Genomic DNA, 22744 nt, shown 5'->3' on the forward strand with positions numbered 1-22744 from the left:
ACAAGCACCTTCTGATCAAACGCTCACTGCGCTGCCGGGTAAGTGATATGCAAATACCCAACTTATGAGAGCTGCCTAGTGAGGTTGTGGCCATGTACATGGTAGACGTGAGGTCACCCTCTCGTAGTGTTCCACCCTGCACAAGCACCTTCTGATCAAACGCTCACTGCGCTGCCGGGTAAGTGATATGCAAATACCCAACTTATGAGAGCTGCCTAGTGAGGTTGTGGCCATGTACATGGTAGACGTGAGGTCACCCTCTCGTAGTGTTCCATGTAGTAGGTGCAGTCATATCTCGGATTAACTACCCTTCTGCTTCTCCAATTCCTCAACGCCCATGTGGTATATGTTGATGTGCTTCTGTAGTTGGGTATGCATGATGATATGACCTTTAAGTTTAAGGAGCTCCTGGCTGCAGTTTAATTTTCCAAGATGGATATAAAATCTGGTTACTGCCAATGTTGGCATCCCATTAATTAGACTTTACATGTTCTGTTAGTTTGTTTGCTAAATCTATCGTGTGTATAGCAGCAAATATTGGCAATATCTGTTGTACGTTTTTTTCCTTGGCTGTGGTGGGGACAATTTTGTACCAGCCAAGGTATAGTGGCATCTGCATTACATCTGCCTCATATAAGCTATTGTGAATTGCCCTCGCCCACTCAGTGACAATATGATTTATGAAATTGCATAGTCTGGTGGTACTAGTGTTTGATCATTCATGGTCTTATGCTTAATGAGAATGAAAACCTGGAAATCCTAGGTACATACTTAACGGTGCACAGATTATACAATCTTACTAGTCAATGCATCTAGGGTTATCTTCTGCCAATGAGAGGGTGGATTTGGATCTCATTCTCCTACTCCTTTTCCTGCACAATGGTTGCCCAGGTCTTCTGAAGAGCTGCTGGTTTTAATCGTTTTTAACATTGTATTTTTTTTCAAACTGAGCCTTGGCTGGCTGGTTAGTTATTTCTCTTGGATAGGCTGTCGGAGTTCAGTTGGTCTTGCTCCTTTTAATCTTATTTGCCTAATCCGGACTGTTTAAGCAATGTGAAATATGCAAGCAGCTTTCTCTGTGATACTTATCAAGAATTTTCTTGTGCACTTTCCATTGAATGTTTTGCCCTTATCAGTTGAAGGTGACTGCTCTAGGGGCTAGAGTTTATAATTTGGGTACTGAAATTCAGCTCCGTTCTTTGTATGAGAGGTGTCATATGCCTATGTACTGGAATTGTCACTGCAAAGTTCCTCGCACTCCTGCCCCTGAACCTGCTACTCCAAATTTCTTTCAGACTTTCTCTTAACAATAGCTCAGCCTAGTAAAAGAAAATGCTTCTTACCAAGATGGAAAAACTTTCCAAGTGGGGGCAACAGGGTGAAAGAGTCTGATCTGCCCATCTTCCTTCGACTCGTCCTAGTTGTTGCTGTGCACAATTTTTGTCCGGGATCTAATTTTTGGCTGTAAGCAATGCTTGTTACAGACGAGCGTGTCCAATCAAGAGTCTCTCCTTGAGGAGCCGGCACAAAGCTCTGGCCTTTTTAAAGATGACAACAGACACGGTTAATTTAATGGAAATACTTAAGACTGATCTCACACGAAACGGCATGAAACACAGAGTTGTGAGAATGCTTTCCCTAAGGTAGGAACAATCTGATGCAATCATAATGACTTTAGTGGGTCCGGTTAATTTAGACTATCACATTGTGTCCTTTTATTTGCAGCACAGTTTCTTGAACAAGACCAAGCTCTTTTAATAGCTCCGTAAATGTTCTCTACGTGTTTGCTCCTTAAACTCTTACGAGATTGAATAATAAAAGTTCAGAGTAGGGGAGAGAATCTCTCCATTTCAAAACACCTTTGGCATTTGGTGGCTTGATTACAAGCATTTCATGGAAATAGCATTTAATGTTTGTTCAAACTATATACATGTTTGTTGGTTTGTCCAAAGGTGCAATGCTTAAACTGAACAACTCCTTGTGTAGGGTCCTGAGGAGACCCAAAATAGAAGGGCGGAAATGCATTGAATTAAAGAAATTATATGGAATCTCCCAACATGCAAAGCTTTGTTGACTGTGGACAAGACTGAGCTTCTGAAGGACATTTAGAAGCCCAGTGAACGAAAATTAGGGCTGTCCTGGATGGCTTGAGAGATGACCATGAAAGTGCATTTATTTTAAGAAATTTTCTTTAAGAGACACCCACATCGAATGAACACACAAAGGGTTTGTCTCTACAATTTGGCAAGATTTCAAATATTTTCTGTTCGGTCTTGTTACTTTTACTTTTATGTTCTTGTCCAATGTCGTGTGTATATATAATAATGTGATAATCTTATTATGAACAAAGCAAATTACATTTGCAAGATTTAGTAAAGCATTTGCATTCTCCAATAGCGAAATCTCTATTGTTGAGCTGATAATTAGTACAGATGAATCCCTCTAGAGAACCTCTGTTGATAATATGAGGAGTCTATTCTTCAGCATTATCTCTTTGCTGCAGTGAGTCGTCTAAGTCTGACCCTCTGGGCCTGGCTACTTCAAGATTGGTCACAAGATGACGTAGCCACACACACACAAAAAAAGCTCCCTTAACTAGGACAGTATTACAGAAACTCAGTTTAGTTACAACACATAATTGCATTTTGAGGAAGCCTATTACATCATCGAGCCTAGATACATGAAGCATTCACTTCCTGCCTACATTGACTGTACTGCATACCTCCTCAAAATAAAAATTGCCTCGCAATTGACCTTTATCTTTTTAGACATTGTTGCTGTAGCCTTCATTTATGATAAAAGAAATGGGAGGTCTAGATCTAGACGGTGACTATTGACCTATTAGAATAGAATAGTGGATGTGCTTTACATTTTCTTGGCTTCCAAGATGCGGGCAAGGACACATCTCCTAAGCTGCTAATAGGATCACCTTTTCAGAAATATTACCCCCTTCCCAAAACATTGTTAATACCTTTGAGGTCCCCAATTTTAGTGTTCCAAGGCTACCACAGGTTTTGCCACTGCCAGGGGCCAAAATAAGGATTTTGACACCGATATCCAATATTTCCTCTCTGAGGCATTCCATGCTAGGTTATCACTCACAAGGCCTCTGGGTGAGCAAGAAATTCAAGATTTTAGGGCGATTATAGGTTGTTCTGTTGGACCAACCGATTCAAATGAGTAAATGTTTGCTGAAGAAAATAATGGTCATTGCAGTTCCAATACATCAAAGGAGCCATATTGTGTATTTGTATTCTTTCTTTATCAGGAAAGACATCCCAACGCAATAATTTGTTTTGATTTGTAAATATACAGAAGTTGATCGAGGTGTTCATGAGAAAAAATCAGGTTCTACACCAGATTTTCCACATCTGCACGATGGGGATTGGGTGGTTTCACTAGGAAGCCTTGTTTCATGTCCCAGTTTATGAAAGGAACTTTCTTTGGTTCAGTTAGTGTGAGAAGCACTATACCTTAATAGCTCTTTCTTTTGGTGTAAGATAGGAGCCTGTGGAGGTTTCAGAATGCATTGCGTGGTTTATTTTGGATATTTATAAAGTGCAGCATTCACCTTTGTGGCTTCTGGCACTAAAGTAGCTAAAGAAAACTAATTGTGTTTACTTTGTTGGTTACGATAAAAGAGAAGGTATTCAGGCTTTTATTCAAACTTAGTGAGCTAAGTAAATTTTTCAATTTGAGGGTACGTTATTCCAAAGGTGAGCAGCCAGAATGGCGAAAGATTTTCCTCCATAGTAAAATATATTGAAATGAAAGGTTTGCTAAAACCAAAGAGTGTAAAAATATCTGATGGTCTTGGCCTTTAAAACTTTTGGAACATTTCAAGACGGACCCAAAGTATTAGACAAATTGTTTTAAAGTGTATTCCGTGGTGGATTGATAGCTAGTGTGGTTTATTGTGAATTGATTTGGCTTAAGCAAAACACAGTACTGTGGCTATCAGCCTTGCTGCTTGATTTTGAATTGTTTGAAGTCATTGTAGAGGGGATTTAGATGTCCCAAGTTAAAAGAATTGCAATGATCGAATCTGGATCTTATCTTTGCACCTACCGCCAATCTTCTGTCGTTCAGTGAGAGGGAGCTGAACAGTTACGTGCTTAAGCTTGTACAGGAAGAAACCGAAGAGAACTGGGTATCCATTATCAGTTTGGTATTTAGTTTAACACCAAGAAGTTTGATATTCGCACCTAGGTAATAAGATGGCATCTAGGGAAGCAAGCTAAACTGTAGCAGTTAATTTAGGCGGTTTCCTTGCTATCAGAAATTCTTTTCATGCTAGTTCTCATCCAGTTTAGGTCTATTCAATTCTTCACGTTGACCAGGCAATTTTCTAGTGTGTCAAGACTGCCATTGGTCCCTTTCAGACAGAAACCTGGGTATTGTCTGCATAAAATAAGCAGCCAAAGTTTCTAATTAAGCATGCAATTGAGATAATTTCGATGTCCAACAGATTGGGAGAAAAGACTAGAGCCCCTTGGAACACCAGAATTTATTTTACATGATGGTGATGAAAATTGTTTGGATACATGAATTCCAGAAAGGAGGAGAACAATGTCAGGACAGTTAAATCTGGATCAATATATCATGGTCTGGTTTCAACAGCCACCAAGACGTCTAATAATAAAGCATGCATATTGTTGCAGTTAGAACCCAGGTGGAGGTCGTCAACAATTAAAACATGGGCAGATTTAGTGCTTGTCTTGGAACTCACTTTTGCATCATTGAGTAAACTTTGGTTCTCAAAAAAGGATGATGGCTGTTTGCTCTCTGCACTTGGTAGGATTTTTGCTAAGGCTGGTAGGAGTGTAATGGGATGATAGTTCCGCAGAAGGTCTGAATTTACGTTTAGCCTCTAAATGATAGGTTTAACAGTTCCCTATAACCGTTCCACTGGATCTATGCCTGAGTTTAAAGCCATAATAATCTGAAGGATGGCCTGTGTAGTTTAGAAGTTTGTGTGTAGAATTTTAAAGGGAATTGGGCCTGTCAGAGCCAGATTTACATATCATAATGAATTGAAGCAGATTATCCACAGATAGTTTGTGAAAGCGCTCCACAGGCTCTGGAGGCAGCGGGACCCCTCCTGGAGCCATACTTTCTAATGTAAACTGTGGCGCAGTCATGGACAGCTATACATATCAGATTGAGTTTATCAACAAAGTATTGTATTAAGTCATTGTAGAACTCTTGGGAATAGAAAGGAGAAACCAGATTAGAGGTAGCAGCTAATTCATTCTTAAAAATTTATGTTTCTTTGTTTTATTTGTAACAGTGTCTATATGAAGTATTTTCTGAATAGCTTTTTTAAATTTTTTTAATATACAGTGACTTAAGTACTGAGTAATAACTTGGGCTGCCATTTGTGCTCAGATTGTTCGGCTTCGAGCTTGTTTATGGTGCGTTGCAGGAAACAAAGGGGAAACTTTGTGTTTTTCTTTGGTTTTGTTTTTCCTTTCCTAAAGGATGGGCTCATGAAAACCTTCAATTGAAGATTCCTCAAAGATTTACAACTCCTAATAGACCTTCATGATGCGGGTTTGCAAATTATTGTAAGACAATAGACCGGTTCCTCCTCAACATGTTCTATACTCTGGTGCGAAAGTAATGGGATATAGGAGATTCAGGAGCTTCTCACAAGTAACATAAATCATCTGGCATCGGAGATAGTTGAGCATTCAGCTACTAGCTGTTTACCCTCTTGATCTTTGGAAGTCACAAACTAATTGAATCATCAACTCCTAGAGGGATGTAAATGGGTTTTGACCTGCAAAGTGCTCTCAGAAGTCTTTCCATGTTGGAGGTGGCAAGACATGATCTTTTCACTTATTTCTCCAAGTTCCAGGAGCCATGGTGTCGGGGGAATGTTCTTTGGATAACTTTTGCAAGAAGATTTCTCCCCTCTTTTCCTCCAAATCCACTTGTTTGCATGATGATCAACAAATTGAAGCCTATCGCATAAAACTGATTGCTATTCCCATATTGGCTACTTCATTAGTGGCATCCAGACCACCACCTGCTGCCAATTCAACCCGAACAAGTGACTTACTCCAGGTCAGAGTTAGACTGCTGGGATAGACCCTCCATTCCAACCTTTCAACTCTGAAGTTTTACTACTTGGCGCCTGAATTAATATACTATTGACACCTGAAACTTGCATACCTTTGAAACGCTATGCTAAAAGAGGAAAGTGCTCTTCTACAAGATCCTTGTCATTTAGGTGGAAATTATACTGTATCTGGTGTCTCGGTGAACCAGGGGACCAGAAAATATGGTAGAAAAAATGCTATTGCCATATGGTCTTAACCTGCCTAAATCTGTATATATATTTCTTCTCTACTATAGTACATGTGGCTACCATTACTTATTCTAAGTCACATTCCAGTCTTGAAAGATTTCTACAGTAATTGAGACAAGTATGTCCTCCTTTATAAAAATCCTCATCTGTTGAATTTGGCATTTCTTAGTCTTCCGTGCCCCTCCTCCTCCAATTTGAACTTATGCATAAGATTGATCTGGAACATCGTTCCTAGAAAGTTACTTTTCTGGTAGCTAGAACATTGGCCAGAAGGATGACTGAGGGTCATGGCATTTGCACCTAGAAAACTTAGATGATTCCAATATAACAAACCTTCTGGAAACGTTCTCTTCACTCTGGCAGAAAGGTTGATTGACTGCTTCAGGCTGGTGGGCTGTAATCATGCACGATTTGATACCAGATGGGCCCCTAAAGAATTATAACCATACCTGCAGCTTCTCTTAGCACCTAAACGAGAGGCAGCCTGACTAACTGCTCCCCCTGCTATTCGTGCCCATGTGAGTCTTTTCATAGTGAATGCGGCCTCTGCGATTCTGTTTGGGTGAGGAGCACGGGGACGAAAATGGCATAACTGGGGTGAAGGGAATCCCTTGTTTTCCTCTTGCCCACCAACCAAGCTACCCTGTTCCCTCTACTTTTACCATTGGGGATGGAGAGCAGCAGTGTCCCACCTTCCATCTGACCATCTGCAAGATTGCCTACTGTGGGCCAGGAAACCTGCTTCTCTAGAGCTCCCTACCTATTTCCCCAGCCCTTACCGGTTCCCCGCTACCCCCAAAATCCCCCCCCCCCCCACACACACACACACACACACAGTCCACTCCAGATTGAACAGTGACAAACATGAAACTGAGTATTTGTCAGGTAGCAGCTGAAGTTGGCCATCGGTCATATCTTTTGAGTTTGAACAAACACCATTCCACCCCCCTCCAAATATATTTGCTGTTCCAAGACCTAAAGTACTGCAGGGAGAAACAGTAAATTAAGACACCAGTAGATAGTGTATATGAAGAGATTCAATGCACACTCATCCCCCCTCCCCCACCCCCAATCTTTTCCCAGGGGTGTGTATACCGAAAGCTAGGCACTTTGCACTGAAGAGGGCAATGAAACTAATTAGCATGCAGACAAGAAGTGCTGCTTAAATGTAGGTGCTAAGTCTACCTCTTGCCTGTGAAGAAGGGCCGGGAGGTCCGAAACATGTCAGGCAGGATTGTCATCTTGATGTTAATGCCAGTTTCCAGCTTGGAAAAATAAAGAACCTTTAAAGTTAATCTACACTGAGTGCGTCTTCGTCCTGAAGGGCAAATTGGTTATATATGTGTATGTATGTATATATATTTGCCATGTGAAAGCCAGATAAACATGAACTCTTAAAAAACTTACCTTGAAACAGTGGAGTCAAAGTTTGTTGGGCTGGTGCCGCCGGATTGGGTGTTAAAGAGGAAGAACACCAAAGAGAGATGTATATTTTCCTTTTTAGGTTTCGCCTGGCGTTACTGCGCAAGCAGTTCGCGCAGGCGAAATCTAATGATTACAATATGGGATATAGGAATGTCCCCCGGCTCCCATTGGCTAGCTCCATAAATGGAGGCTAGCCATTAGAAGCCGGATCTGTCCGTCAAGGCCGGACCAGATTCGTGGGCGTTCCCGCGATTTCTTCCTCTCCGATCGTCATCGCGGCGGTGGGAGGAGTTTCGTTTTTTTAAAATGTGTTTGTTTTCGCCATTCTGCGGCCGACCGCCGCCGGAGGAAGTCAGGTGAATGCCTTCCTTGCCGTTTCCTCCCCCTCCCGCTGTCCGTGTGCCTGCCCGCCCCCCTCCCGCTGTCCGTGTGCCTGCCCGCCCCCTCCAGCTGTCTCTGTGCCTGCCCGCCCTCCTTGTTCTATTTCTGTCACTCCGCTTCGTGCTCAATTGGCCCACAGCATTCGTCCCTCCCACCTCCTCACATGTAAATGTAAATGTGGCGTATTTGTATAGCGCGAACAGTGACCTGGAGGCATCCCGGCGCTTGTACTCCTACCACAAGGGAACCCCTCCTGGCTTTTCCTTGTGGGGTGTCCACTCCTGGGCATCCCATGGTGAAACCAGGCATGCCTTGTGTATCAGGGGGCCTTTGTGGAGACTAAGCAAGCTATTGCCCAGAGTTGCAGCGTGGGACCCATGCTTAGAATCGGCACTGAGGCGAGAATATCCGGTCAGAGGAATTTAAGCCCGAGACCCGCCGAGGCGGGAATCGAACCCTGGTCCCTGGCCAGCGTTCTGCATCAAGGTCTGCCGCTCTAAGCATTGAGCCACACTTCTCCACAGTCGCTGGATGTCCCCCCCCCATCTACCCCCTCATGTTTTCTAAATTCCTTGCGCAGCCGTTCATTGTTTTCCTTTAAGTATCTGCAGTTAAAAGTTACTGTTTCGGTTTGCACTTCCCTGCCAGGGTAGAACCGTTGGTATGCCCCTCCCACACTACGTCCAGCTGTCTGCACTCTACTTGTCTTCGCTGTGCTTATAGTGGTGGAGTGGGCAGCGGCGCAAGCCATGGAGCACGGAGTGATGGTAGAAGCAGCAGCATTGTCTCCTGCAGGTACTCCTTTGTACTTTTCAGCACTTTCCCTCCCCTGGATCCCCCAGCCAGTACAAGCATCACACAAAGCAACGCATGTGAAGGTGGCCTTCGTGCTCCTTTCCCGGGCAGGAGGGCCAGGTAGTAGATGCTGTGTTGCACAGCCCCCATCTGACAGACAGCCCTTTTCCTGAAGCGTGGTCTCTGTGTGGGCTCTACATTGCTTCAGAACAGTCAGTTCTCCCTGCTACGCACACACGTGGTGTGGTTGTACTAATGTTGTGTATTTTCCAGGAGTCATTGTTGAATGTACATGAGGGGCCGACGGAGAAGATCAGTTTAATATTGCTTATTTTTGCACATTTTATATATTTTTAGTGCATGGAAGCTGACTCTCCACCACACAATCACCCCCTCCTTCTGCGGAATAAATGTAGAAAAAAATAACACTGAAAACAAATAAACAGCAGTACACCGCCATTATTGCATTGCATTACCAATGGCACACTGCATCTAACGTGTGGCACCCCACCTCCCCTCTGGCTTAACCCTGCACCCTAGCCACCCCGTTTTCACTCTGCATACCCACCGTCTCACAGAAACTTGTCTCCACCCGTGTCTAAGTTTTCAAAGGCCAGTGGTGGTGCAGGGAGCCGTCACTCCCTCCTCGTTCATCAGACACGTCATTTTGTCATGTTCATGGCGGTAGTGAGCCCATTACAGTTCCTGAGCTATCCACCAAAAGATGAAAAATGCCTTCATTTTAAAGTGTTATAGACATTTAAATAACATGCTGTGGAGTTGGATGGCCTCTAGCTCTAAGAAAGAACAAGAGTTAAATTCATACAGTGGGATACAATCTCGTGAGGCAAACATGAAGGGGGGCATGTTATTGCAGATCCTTAGCATGATCGCCAAGGAGGAGCGCATGCTAAATAAATATGTCTACATTGTGTATGCGCTTTTAAACGCGCTTCTCATGTCGCGATCTAGCAGCGCCTTGTCATATCGTCGATGGATCTGCATGCATGCTTTGGTCTTCTTCCTGCATTATGTGGTGTGTCTGAAATTGAAATCTGGTATCTCGTTTCCAGCCCCACAATGTGCCTACAAATTCGTGTGATACGTCAGTTAGTGGCCATGAATTATTTGATGGCTGATCACAATAGCTGTCCCGGGCATCACCAAATTGGATGCAGAAAATTGTAGTCTCTGGGCCTTTTAGGGTCCGTTGGCCCGGTAGGTGCTTGAATTTTCTGCGCCAACTGAAGCAGACTGGAGACTCATCAATAGGGAAAAAAAAAGTCTGTGATTGTACAACATGCACTTGTGACATGCAGCATTTACCATAACATTCCTTGTTGAACAATCCCCAAGCACCTTCTGTAATGAGGGGTTAAAATTACAGGTAGCACTGACCAATGTTTACTGTCTGTTCTGCTGTACAGTACGCCATTGCAAAGGTTGGCTGAGTGAGGCCCCAAAGACACCTGGCAAAGTGATACTTTATTGATGCCCAACTCTGGCATAATTTGCTGGCCGAATGTGATCTAAAACACACTGTTTACCATAATGTTTTCCAGTGACTCCTGAGGGAAAACGTGCTGGCCACAATAATTGCCATGTAGCCACCTGTCATGTGAGGCCCCTTTGCAAATATTTTTTTTAACGCAGCAGCACATAATGTTCTAGAACTTAATCGTTTTATTATCTCATTATAAGAAATCCTGTTCATTTCTGCCCAATATTGCCAGTTTGTTACTACTGAAAATGCAGCATTTATTTTAAGATTTCATAGAGCATAACAAGGATGCACTCCGTGCTCCCAGTTAAAGAAGCCTTCAAAATAGCTAGTTCTGCCCAGTGCTTTTTACTCATATGTTGTAAATGTACTATTTACCACAATATTCACCCAAAATTAATTGTAAGAGTTCACTAAAGCAGCCTTTATATCATACTGACTTTCGACTAATGTTAAAAACTCAATGAACTTAAAAATGTACAAAAAGTGTCTTCATTTCCTCGGGCTGAGATCCCCATAATCCTCCTTTGAACTAATCTTACTTCTGCAATATGTACGTCTTACCCGGGTTTATAGAAATGCACCATTTACCAGAACAGGGTAGATGCATGCAAAGAGGCATTTATAGTTATATGACCATTGCTACAGCACTTGTAGTTTAGAAGGCACAAATTAATCAAAACAAAAAAAAAAATATTTTGGGAGGATGTGGGGTAGGAGGAGGGGTAGTGGATAGGCTGGGTCCATTGTGACCCAATAAAGCTATCTGTAAACCTTACCCAGTCAGATTTGGCTAATGCTACCCTGTACAAGGTGGTTTCAAATGCAATACCCTGCTCAGCACTACCCAGATATTCCTTTCTAGGAAACCTCTTACCATCTTATAAAGTGTTTGGAATTGCACAAAAACTGTTTTGAAAACACAGCAAATGCTAACGTCCTATCAGGTAATTAACTAGCACTATGAAATAGGGGAACATACGTATGCGGTGGATCAGGCAGGAAATGTACATAGCATGATTTATCCAAGACTTTTGAATTTTATGAATTAAACGCGAAGTGCATACAATGAAGCAGTCAGGACTTAAGCATACCATGAGTTAACCAGGACGTCTGCAGTGCATACCATGATCTGATCATCTTTGGGCATAATGAATAACCAACTCCAACCTAGACAGTCTCCACTTATTCTACTGTTCTCCCTCGCAGACATGAGTGCCTGATCTTCTATGTCCCCTTCGCCCCAAAAAGGCAAAGATATCCTTATCCTACTCTAAGCTTTTGAGAACCTGGTTTCTCCGCCTCCTGCCTCCCACCACCAGGGTCACACAGCCTGGTTTCTCAAGTCCAACAAAATACAGAATACTTGTTTTCTCACTCTTTTCCTTCTCGTTGACCCAAGGGGAAGGTTATGCTGTTTTCCTCTGTCTCTTCTGGAGGAGCGCGGGCGGAGTGTTGGTGTATATCACCACACTGAACAATCTGCATAATCAACAGTTTTAGCCGCATTTTCTGCCCAGGCTACCCACATCGGTAAAGTGTGCTCACTCTCTAACTTTCCATCAATGAACACCATAGTTAGATAAGGATTTGTTTTATGTAATTTGCTGCTAAAATATTACTGTTTTTAATTTTGTAACTGCTTTTATGGATGTCTATACATACTGAATGAAGCTTACATTGAATTGAATTGAACAACATCATTTCTTCTTCCAAATCATATTCTCCACAGTCAGATAAAATGTTGCAGATCCACTATTTGAAAGTACCAGCCCTGCGCTCTAACAGTCGTAAATAACAATGCCATTTATTTATAATTTAAAAAAAAAAAGAAATGTCATGAGCAATGCCAATAGTTCTAACTTTTCCATAGGCGAAACCATTGCATTGTAAATGCTTGTTATTGGGGGTAGTAACCCCCAGCAACCCTCTTTTGATCTGTTTTGAGAGGAACCTCTCAAGCCTCCCTTTTTTTAAACCCACTTACGTTTTTTTACCTTTGTTTGCCACTGAACCCTAAAAAACCCTTTCACCTCTGCCTAATCCTAGTCACCCTTACCCCGTTTGCCCGCAACTTAACCCTCCATTCTTTTTTTTTTTTTCTAACATTACGATAATGTTATTAAAAAAACAAATACCTGCAGAGTAAAGTACCTTGTTTTACAAGATGCGGGGCAAAGGTAAAAACCCATTAGTCACTCACCTGCGTGGTAAAACTGCAGAGTAAAGGCCATGATGAGGACTTTTGGGTAAAAGTTACATATTGGGTGTGGCCCTCATCGGATGTTAGAACTACTTTCTTCAGTCTACCTGCCACATTCTCAAGGAGCTCTCAGCTTGCTCCCTATGTGATCTTAGCTTGAAGATTTCTATCTTACCCTATCCTCATAGGAAGTGTCTGAGATTATAGCTGCAATGGACACCATTAAAACCCTGAGACTGTACAGATTTCCCATTGAATGTTTTTTAGGAATTTGTCTCTCATTTGATGCGCCACAGACTGAAATTATTCAGTGAGGCTGTGGAAACTGCCTGCTTCCCAGAGGATCTAAGGGTTGCAACTGTCCTTTCTAATAAAACCCCGGAAACCCCTGTCTGTTTTATCAGTAAGAAACTCCCCCCAAAAAAAGAGAAACCCTTCAAGCACAAAGGGAACTGGGTTCAAACAGTTAGTAACAAGGAATTGGTCACTAAGTTATCATTTACTGCCTTTTTTCATACACATGCCCATTCATATGTGACTTGTATTGCTATATAAATAAAATGTCATACATGAGAGTGAACCATTAAGACCAGAATCTGATAAGAGACTACTAGCCGCGGATTCCTTCACGTAGAATTATCCCCAGGCGTGAGACTTTATCCGGAAACCTTTTGCCACAGCATCCCTGCGCGCTGGGGTGGCATCACGCGACTCCGCCCAAGCGTCATCCACGTAGCTTATGTCAGCGAGGTCACATCAGCCCCACCTCGGCGTGCTTACATCAGTTTTTTCCTTTTCCCTTGCAACGCGGATCCGGTCTCTGTTTGGGGCCCCCTCGGGAGCTCCGCATGAAACTACTTTCAGCGCCCCTCTCAATGTCTGCTTACTATCCTCGATCAGCCTTGGCAGGCGGCTTCAGATACAACAGTTGCCGTCATCCTCGCCCTTCTCCGATGTTGCGAGAGCGTCGCTACCCGGTGGGTAAGTGTTGCAGTTTGTCCCTGGGGGCTGGTGTTCGGCCTGCCGGGGAGGTGGGCTCTCCTTGGGTGATGCGGCCCGCGTGTCGACTTCCTATCCACTCTTTCCCGGTGACTGAGCGTCGAGAGTCCAGATGGAGGGTTATGCGACGGCTTTGCAGGCCTCGCTGGCGTCTCCTCCTCCTCCCCCTCCTGGGGTGTCAGTGGATTCCTTGCCTTGAGCGGGGCCCTCCGCGGTGCCGCCTGCAGCTCCGGCGCCAACTGGTTCGGATCCAGGCTTGGAGGATGTGGTACTGTCTGGGTGTGGCTCTTCAGGGGTTTCTCCTTCAGACCACGGCTCCTCTGCCTCGCCGCACACTCCCACGGGAGTCCCTGTGGTGTCGCAAGAGGTCGCAGGGGCTCGGGTCACATCTCAGAGCCCCGCTCGGCCCTCTGGGCAGGCGAAGGCCTTGCCCACGGCCAAGCTGACTGCGCCGGCACCTGCCAGTCCGGGCAGCTCCACAGGGTTCGGTGGACCCTCCTCGTCCCGCCCTGGGTCGAGGATGGATGGGGACCCCTCGTCCTGCTCTGAGCCTTTCTCGTCCCTCCACAAAGGCGGCTGTCTCTGAGGTTGAGTGCTCTGGCGGCGCCGCATGGATCGCCGGGCCACCTCCAACACATGCTCTGCCGAGGCTGGCGGAGGGTTACGTGTCATTCCCCTGGTCCCTCTTGTTCCTCCACGCAGGCGGCTCTCGTCGGTGGAGGTCGAGCCAGTGCCGTTCAGGCGCCGCCCCTTGGCCACCTTGGATCTTCAAGTGCTCACTTAAACTATAGTCAAGGACCAGTTTTCTTTATATAATTCATACCCAGGTCCTTTGATTCTGTGGGTGAACCCCATTGATTTAATGGCACCTTGAATCTGGCCCCGCTCCGGTCCCCGGCAAGGTGTGGCTTCAAGGATCCTTCTCCGGCGTCACAGTTGGTGCCGGATGGTGGCGACGTTCTACCTCGGGCGGCGGACTCTACGGCTCCGCACAGGGGTCGGGCCGCGGATTCTTCTTCAGATGCAACTTCTTCTCCGGAGGTTGGCTGCATTTTGGTGTCATCCTCCCCGTAGACAGGCCTGCCACGTGGTGTTTCACCGGCATCGTCGAAGGGCGGCTTCCCACCATTTTCGATGCAGAGGTGTTCGTCGGAGGAGTGGCAGGTCACCCATTCTTCAGTTCCTCCCGACTTCAAGGTCTGGCCTTTGCCCACCCCGCTTAGCTTCGGGGACGGCCGCCTTAGTCTGCAGCAGTCGCCCAAGGAGGAGCTGCTTTCTCCACTGCGGGCCCTTCGGAGGCGGGTGCGGCCTTCGCTCAGGCGGTGTCCAGGGCGGTGGGCATTCGGCGCATGGGTGACCCGGTTGCTCACTTTCCGGCGGACCATCTTTTGAAGGTTCTCCACCAAGGCTCTGGTGGGAGGGAGATCTTGCTTCCCTTTGAGGGTTCGCTCCTTTCTTCCCTGACGGGGGCTTGGGGGCGCCCCGCTTCAGGGGAGCTGTTGCCTCACCACCTTTTGCACCGGCACCTCCTGGCGCCACGTGACCCGGGGTGTCTTTCTCTCCACCCCTCTGCCTCCAGTCCACTTTTGCGGATTTCTTTTCCCTCCCTGCCGCCACTGTTGACTCCACTGTCCCGGGAGGCCCACTGGTTGGACTCTTGGGCGCGCAACATATTCGCCTCGACCAGCGCTGCTCTACGGGCCCTTAACACCTTGTGTGTTGGCTAGGGCCTCCTCTTGTTTGTTGGACTCAGCTGAGTCTTTGGGATCCGCTGCTTCCCAAGAGATGGTTCAGGTGGATTTACAAACAAAACAGGGGATGGACCGAATGTGGATCAATGTCACACATTCACCCCAGTCCAAAGATCTGGGCCCAAATCCATCGTTTTTTTTGCACTCCCCACCACCCTGGGTTAGACAATGGCGATATGCAAATTAGCTCTGACCCTGTGCCCCATGGGAACAGTCCAGTCCGAACTACAAAAGCCATGTCCTTCCCAGAACGGAATCAAGCATCCGAGGACCGGACCGGTTTCGAGGTAACACCTCATCAGCCCGGCTAGCTTGACTCCAGTGGTGTGGAGTGCCTGGGACCCACGTCTGAGCATCCCCTGCGCACTTATGGTGGATTTACGGCATCATGCGCTGGATGGCCGGGAGCTAGCGGCGCTTATTCTCCGCTCTGGAAATCTCGGAGGTGCTGGGCCGGGCTATGGCTTCCTCAGTCGCCATGCTTGGCTTCAGGACGGCGTGTTCCCTGAAAATATTCGCCATGCTTGGCTTCGGGACGGCGTGTTCCCTGAAAATATTCGGGAGCGGCTGATTAATCTTCTGTTTGATTGCAGCTTGTTATTCCATGCCCCGGCTGACTCCACCATCCAAAAGTTCCTGGCGGGGCTCCGTCCTCCTCACTTTCCTCCTCCTTGTCCTCCTCCTCCTCCTCCACCATCTCCTTCCCCTCCTAAGTGACTGCAGAGTTGAGCTGGTTCTGGGCTTTTCTGTGGGCCGGTTGCCCTTGCTGTTGACCGCGTTTTATTGCCATCGGAGTCCTCCTTGCTGGGACTGTGGCGTTGTTGGCTGCAGGACTGCCCCTTGGGGGGGGGGGGGGGGGGGGTGTTTGCAGGAGTTGTTGCACAGACTTGGCCCTGAGATTAGTCCTTCTCTTCTGTCTTGGGCAGCTTAACAAGCCTTCCGCTGGGGTTTCTTTCCCCAAGGCTCTTTTGTTTTTTCCTCTGCTGCGGAAGGTCTTCCAAAGAGGGTTCCCTTATCTTGGGACTTAACGTACCCTATGTGGGGTAGTGGTAGCTATTATATAGCTTGCGCTCTGCTAGGGAGTTTTGGTCTCCTTCGGGTGGCGGTTCTCCATGGCGTTTATGTATTTTGCTTTGCTTCTTGAAGTTGTGTGTGCGGCCCCTCGTAGTGGTGTGTACGGGTATTTCCTCACTTTCTTGCTCCTGTCCTGAGGGCTGGGATGATTCTGTGTTCTCCCTTGTCAGGCGTCGTCTGCCTGGTCTTCCTGGCGCCCTAGGCTGCTGTTCTTGTTTCTGGCGGCTTATGACTGCCGGTGCTGTTCTGGCTGGCCTGTTGCTTTCTATCTGGAGGGGGCTTGCCTTCCTTTTCCTAGTTTTTCCAGGGCTCTCTCGGCTTCCTCTTCCTCCTCTTCCTGTCTTGGCATTGGACGGAAGCTCTGTTGCCTTGTAGGGGAGTGGGGTGCTCGGCCTCCCTGGCCTTGCCCTTAGTTCCTCTGCTGTGAGTGTACGGGCCTCTTCAGACTTCTCTCTTCCTCCTACATCCTCTTGGGGTCGGTGGTGTTCTGCTTGTGGAAGTTCCTCTTGCCTGGCAGGGCCGAGGTTACCTCCCTGGTCCGCAGATCTGGTCCCCTGTGAGATATTATGTTCTGTCCAGGCTGGTGGGGTTGTTTTGCGGACCCTCCTTCCCCGGGGGTATTGCTAGGGTATCTATTCTACGGAAAGGAATCTGCGGCTAGTAGTCTATCAGATGTACGAGTTACTTACCTTCGGTAACGATGTATCTGGGGCGTTTGCCTTCAGTCTCTTTCCGTCCCTCCCCTCCCCTTCCTTCCCTTCCTCTTGCTGTTAGGGGTCCTGGCCCTTCTGCTAACCTCTGAATAGGGGTCCCCTGGCCAAGCCTTGCCCTTGTTCCTTGGGAGGGTGGTTGCCCTCTATGCTGGGGTGGCTTGGAAGTTTGTTGTTCCTGTTTGTCTTGGGACTGGCTCTCCTTCCTTGTTTCTGGATGGGGGTGGTAGGCCTGCTACATGTGTCCTGACTTTTTACGCATGTTCCTTGTCTCCTTATGGTGTAGTTGTCTCCACTCTTTTTCTACTCTTTCGCACACTGTTCCCATGCTCCCACAGTTTTTTGTCTGGTGGCTCTGCGTTGTGGTGCGGAAAAGTTCTCTGAAGAAAACTGACGCAGGCGTGCCAAGGTAGGGCTTATGTGACCTCGCAGACGACATATACGCGGACGATGCCTGGGCGGAGTCGCGTGATGCCGCCTGAGGGATGCTGTGGCAAAAAATTTCCGGATACAGTCTCGCGCCTGGGGATAATTCTATGTGGAGGAAACTGCGGCTAGAATCGTCTCTCCCAGATACATCGTTAGCAAAGGTAAGTAACTCGTACATTTCGTCTTCTCTTTAAACAGAATTTTATGTATTAATTTGCGTTTTAATGGTGTGCTTATCATTTTTCAATAAAGGAGATATTTTTTTTACTAAAACAAGGCCTTTATCAGTAAAAGTCAATAACCATAACTTCCTAAATGGATCAGGTTCAAAATGGCTTTTATACCAGGGTGCAGAACTTTGCTTTTTGCGTCTTCAGTTCGCACTAATCCGCATGTATGAATTCTCCAGCCCCAGGGTGCTAATCTTAGTTGATTTCAACCACTTGTGTTCTCTGCCCTCCCCCTAGCCCTAGTGCAAGTAAATAGCATTTCACCATCATTCCCTACTGAGAAAATGAAGGACTTCTATCTGCCAACTATGGAGAACATGGAGATCAAGCGCTATCTGCAGCAGCAGGGGGAGGGCTGTGTCAGACCCAAGACAATAACTTCCCTGTGCTACCCTCATTTATATCCACTGCAGTAGGAGGAAGCATATCTCAATGCTTGGCAGAGTGGCAACGCCTCACCATTGGCAACTAGATGCTCTTTACTATGAAAAAACGATCTCTTATATGCAAGATTCCAGAACACAGTTGTTATGATCAATACTTCTACTTGCAGATTCCTACTTTTGAATATACCAGGTGTTAAACTAGAGCTGGAAACATTCAATAGCTCTTCCAAACTTGTAGAGGGTGCTGAACTTTTTTGGTGCAGGGGAAAGAAACCACAGTGACGTGACCAGAGCGCACTGGCCTTAATTCCCCGACATCCATTCCCTTATTTCTGCACCATTCAAACTGGATCCATAGCTTGTCTGAGACTTTACTTCATGAAAAAAGTTCATACAAGCATGCTAGACAGTACTTTCCCAACATCTCAGCCCACCCCACCTGCCAAGCATTTAGGGTACTCAATTATGAAACCCCATGACGTTTGTGGGGTCTGGGCTTGTCTCAAGGTCGTCTGACTCTTGCCTTATCAATCATCTGAATGTGATCAAGAAAATGGAGGCTCATATTTTTATGTCCCAGGATGAAAAAGAGGTAGAGATGAGGAGCACTCTCAATTGGTTTTATTGACTGGATTATCAATGTAACCTCTATTCTGAAGTTGGTGCTAAACTACTGAATTGTGTTGGCTGCACAATGTGAATACTATAGAGGGATGCAGGCAACAGCCTGCAAGCAGTGTGCACTGTTACTTGGAAAACTATATTCCATTGTGTAATCAAACACTCAAATAATGATAAATATTTTCATTTGTATTAACCCCTTAGCTGCGGCGGCTATTCCGCCGCAGCGCTAGGGTGGTGGGCGCGGCGCTACCGTACTCTTATCAATAGAACGCGCCGCACAGGCGCGAAATCAGGCACGGCGAGCGGGCCGTGACGGAACCGCTCAGTCACCAGCACTGCCCACCCGAGGCTCGTGACGGAGCGGTTCCGTCACGAGCACGGAACGGGTTAATACATACTTTTTATCTCAATTGTTTCAATCTCAAATGTTACAATATCAACTATAAGTCTTAGCAATTACATCATTGTGACTGTCTAGAAACTATCAGCTACATGATATCATATGATATACCATGTTTAATGCACACCTGATGTCATTGTAAATAGGATTCATGGATTGTTAGAACGTATTTTTTATGGTGATCTCTGATGAATAGAGACATGTATATTGCAGTATGACATTTACAGTCGCAATGATGTTGCCTGCATCCCTCTATGTCCCAGGATGGCAATCAAGCTAGTCATCTGTCCCGGCCAAGGTCAGAGTCCCCTTCCTCCTTTTCCCCCAGGCCTTATAGGGAGAAAACACCAGAAGAAGAAACAGTATAATTCCTCTTCCAAAGGCAAGTCCTTGAGTTGCTGTCCACCTCCTGCGGAGTTGTTGCCAGAGCTTTTAGTGATTCGTCCTCAGGATGTGGCGTTGGCAGCAACCTTTGGGGTTCTTCCCTGCACCATTGTAGTACCATGGACTGCCTCAGACCTACCCTGACCCCTACCAGGGTCCGATCCTCCTCTTTCTCAACACAATGTTTGATGTGTTTAGGCAGGCAGTTGTGCCTTTGAGCTCCATTGGGCCCGTACAAGTTCATGTCCAGGAGTACTTCCCTGGCACCGTTCAACCCGTTAACTCCTCCAGCTCCACCTGAGGTCAAGTCATAACTGACTTTTCACTGGCAGATTACGGTCTGATGACTCTGCCAACGCTGCCCTCATTCGAGTGCTGCTGGCTCCATCTCCACCAGCCTTAAATACCAGCTCCACTAGGCTCTTCAGGGGATGAGCCCCAACTAAATTCCTAGAAGCTTCTTCCTAGGTCCAGGACAGAGGCCTGTGCCCAAAATAGGAGCAACAGTGTAGGAAATAGTGGGCGAAGGGAGAATGAGAGTAGTGTTTTAAAACTATCTTTCGGTCTTATCACTTGGACGTGTCTTATCACTTGGACATGCCTGAAATTGTGCACCATGACACAGATGACGGGAGTGAGGTAGCAATCCTACTCCTCAGCTGACTATATATTGTTGAGGAACACAAATAGTTTGGAAACCTCACTGAAGATGGCGATGGAGTTCCCATCAGGGCCACCGCCTGCTGAGGTGGCTTCTGCTCACTGCGTGATTCTCAAGGTGGCAGAGGTGCTGCAATTCCTGTTACCTACAGAGAAGGACAAATCGAAACTACTAGCAGAGGTGATGTGCTTGTCTGTAAGTATCAGAACTACTGTTGTCTTTCAAGCAACTCTTTTGGATGGACGCTGAGATCGCAGTGTGGGAGAAACCCACTTCTGCCCCGGCAGTGAATAGGTTGGTGGCAAGGAAGTACAGGCCTGCTCCAGGAAATCCTCTGTTTTGCAGCGTGAATCTTTCTGGATTCACTATGCTGTGCATATTCCGCGGTCTTGTGGTTGGGTCCGGATTCGTAGTCTTTTCTTTGGTTTTTTTTTTTTTTTTTTTTTCGTAGCCATTGTGGGCGTCGGCGTCACACCTCCTCGGGTGCATTTCCGGTGACGTCGGCATGCTTCCTGCGGAAGCTCCCACTCTTGGGCGCCATCTTCAGATTCTTTTTTCCGCGGTCGGGTCTGGATCGTTCCCGTTGGGCTCCAGACATTTTTGGAGAAAGTACTGAAAAGAGTGGAAGTTGGAGGAGATATTGGAAGAAGACTAAAGAAGACTTCACAGAACATTGACGAAGAGAAAAGAAGGTGAAAACCTCGAGAACTTCGACGATCGTCGACGTCCACGCGGTCAGGGAGGCCTGAACGCACAAGGATGGACAACACGCCGTTCAAGTTCTGCCTGAACTGCAGACACAAGTACGCGCAGAAAGACCAGCACCCGGTTTGCAACCTTTGCCTACCGGTAGAACACAGAAGCGAGGACTGCAACGCCTGCGCCGTCTTCGCCCAGAAGACCCTTCGTGTGAGGAAGAGACAGAGGGTAGCACACGCCACCCTCAAAGGAAAATCCCCGACGCCATCGCTGTACGAGCTGGGGATGTCCTCAGAGGAGGAGGACAACGCTGCCGCTGAAGACGACAGCTACACGGTCGTAGAGACCGATTACAAGAAGACACCTGATAAGGTAGGAGACTCGACGTCCCACAAGAACACGAGAGACTCTGAGTCTCGAAAGTACGAGGCCAAGAGCCCGAAGGCGCCGACGCAGCGACATCTGCCGTCCGCGACCACAAGCAGGCCCAGCGGATCCTCGGAGAAGGAGTCCCTGGCGCCGAAAGCTGTTGACCAGCAGAAAGCGTTGAAGATCGTCGCCGAAAGGGACCGATCGACGTCGAGGGAGAAAGACCCTAAAGCCTCGGCACCGTCCAAGGACCCGAAAGCCAGTTCGACGTCCAAGCCGTCGATGCCGAAAATCTCACCGCCGAACCAGGCGACGAAGAGAGGGGCCGAACGTTCCGAAGCTGAAAACGCGGCCGAGATGGAAAGGAAAAGACGTCGGCTAGAAGCCGAGATGGCAAGCCTCTTGCAGCGGAGAAAAGATTTCGCCGCCGAGATGAGTGCCTTCACGATTCCACACAAGACCAAGCACGCCGTGCTAGATCTGGTCGAAGAGGAAGAAGAACATGTCGACGATCATGTGCCTAGCGACGAGATGGTCGACGACCAGGAAGGTGAAGAGAATCCCTACGAGGATTACAGCTATGAGGACGAAGAGGGCAGTAGGTTGGACGCCGAGTCGGCCACCTCTGACCCACGCGAGGAGGATTACCTAGACGTCGACACCGAGAGCCCGGAAGAGGCGGTCGACTCATACCCCTCGAGACCCTCGCCGCCGGACGACATCGGGGCATACAACTCGGCGATACAATCTGCCGCAACTGCATTCAAGCTAAAGCTCGACGAGGAAAAGCAGAAAGCAGACTTCCTGCTAGAGACATTGCTCCCAACACAAACAAGAAGCCAGTTCCTGCCAATGCTCGAGAGCGTCTTGGCTCAGGGAAAGGAAGCGTTCAAAGAGCCCGCAACATGCAAAGCGGTAACTCCCAGAACAGAGAAAAAATACAAACACTCCTCGAAGGACACGGCCTACATTCGAAGCGAGGTCTCCGCTGACTCCATTATCACGGCCACAGCTAGGAAGAGGGCGAGCGTATCCACTACCTCGGGCCCACCACCGGATAAGGAGAGCAAGAGGATGGATCTGGTGGGGAGAAGGATCGAGCGAAATGCCGCGACCCACTGGCGCATGGCTAATTCCAACACCCTGTTAAACAGGCACATGTACCAGATCATGGAGGGGCTGGGGCAGTTGGTGAAGGACCTACCCCAGGATGCCAGGCAGAAGGCCGAAAAATTGATCGAAGAAGGGAAAAACGCGGCGAATTCTTGCCTTAAGACGGCCCTGGACGGAGCAGACACCGCCAGCAGGCTCATGATGATGGGTGTCACGGAAAGGAGAAACGCCTGGCTCAGGATCTCAGGGTTCAAACCAGAGGTACAACACAGTATCCTGAACACACCGTTCAACGGC

The 22744-nt window shown here is 47.1% G+C and overlaps 1 protein-coding gene across 2 annotated transcripts in view; it reads left to right on the forward strand.

Annotated features, from left to right (window-relative positions):
* The window catches only part of DCTN4 (dynactin subunit 4), a 117268-nt gene that overhangs the window by 60071 nt on the left and 34453 nt on the right, over window positions 1-22744 (forward strand). The gene's annotated exons all lie outside the window — the stretch shown is intronic.

Source organism: Lissotriton vulgaris, chromosome 7 (assembly GCF_964263255.1).
Source record: "Lissotriton vulgaris chromosome 7, aLisVul1.2, whole genome shotgun sequence".
NCBI lineage: Eukaryota > Metazoa > Chordata > Amphibia > Caudata > Salamandridae > Lissotriton > Lissotriton vulgaris.